Source organism: Pteronotus mesoamericanus, unplaced genomic scaffold (assembly GCF_021234165.1).
Source record: "Pteronotus mesoamericanus isolate MK-2021 breed Mesoamerican mustached bat unplaced genomic scaffold, CSHL_Meso_final contig_2, whole genome shotgun sequence".
NCBI classification, from domain to species: domain Eukaryota; kingdom Metazoa; phylum Chordata; class Mammalia; order Chiroptera; family Mormoopidae; genus Pteronotus; species Pteronotus mesoamericanus.
Genome location: NW_026555084.1, coordinates 6,358,134 through 6,358,836, shown reverse-complemented (window position 1 = coordinate 6,358,836; position 703 = coordinate 6,358,134). Strand labels below are relative to the sequence as shown.

Here is a 703-nt window from a genome sequence, read left to right as displayed (position 1 = left end):
ATTTATGTTTTCTATGAGAAAATACACCTAATTCTGATTTCTCCAATTGTCTGCCTTAAAATTTCACATTTTCTCCTTGAAGTTTCTTGTTCCATGTGTACAAGTCTATGTTTGATAGTAAAACATAGTTTTTCTGTCAATACTTATCTCCCATCCTATGTTGAAAAGGCGCCCACTGTATTTCTGTCACCTACACAGGAAGATGTGGATATCCCGACTTTCCACGCTTTATGTTCCCCCTCAACTCAGTCAGAACGTGCTGGAAGTTCTTTTTTACAGAAAATATGGAACATGTCATGACTTTACATGTTATCCCTGCTCAAGGTCCAAGCTAATCTTCTCTGTGTCTTTCCAGTTTTTGTATCTGTTACCAAGGTGAACACAGCTTGTCCTTTCTAATGAAAATTAGTTACAACTAGTTCCCTTCTTCACTGTCCATACCCTGGCTTAGGTCTTCTTTGGCCGCTTACTGATGTTATTCCTTCAGTCTCATCTGGGGTTGTATTTAACCACTTCAATTCTATTTCATCTGATTGTTCTGTTTGCATCTTGTCCTCCAAGTACGTTGGCCTGCCCACTCTTGCTTTTCCAACAATGTGCTTTGGCTTAACACCACTAGCTCTGCCAGAAATTGGATTGCTTTTATCTGTGTTTTCAAATCTTACATGCCTAAATCCTTTAAGATTTGCTGAGTTATTCGCAT

At 38.7% G+C, this 703-nt stretch overlaps 1 non-coding gene across 1 annotated transcript; it reads right to left on the bottom strand.

Annotated features, from left to right (window-relative positions):
• Positions 1-278: 278 nt before the first annotated feature.
• Positions 279-381, bottom strand: LOC129066791 (U6 spliceosomal RNA). Its single transcript, XR_008528728.1, has one exon. It is a non-coding gene; the product is annotated as a U6 spliceosomal RNA (small nuclear RNA).
• Between the last annotated feature and the right edge of the window lie 322 nt (positions 382-703).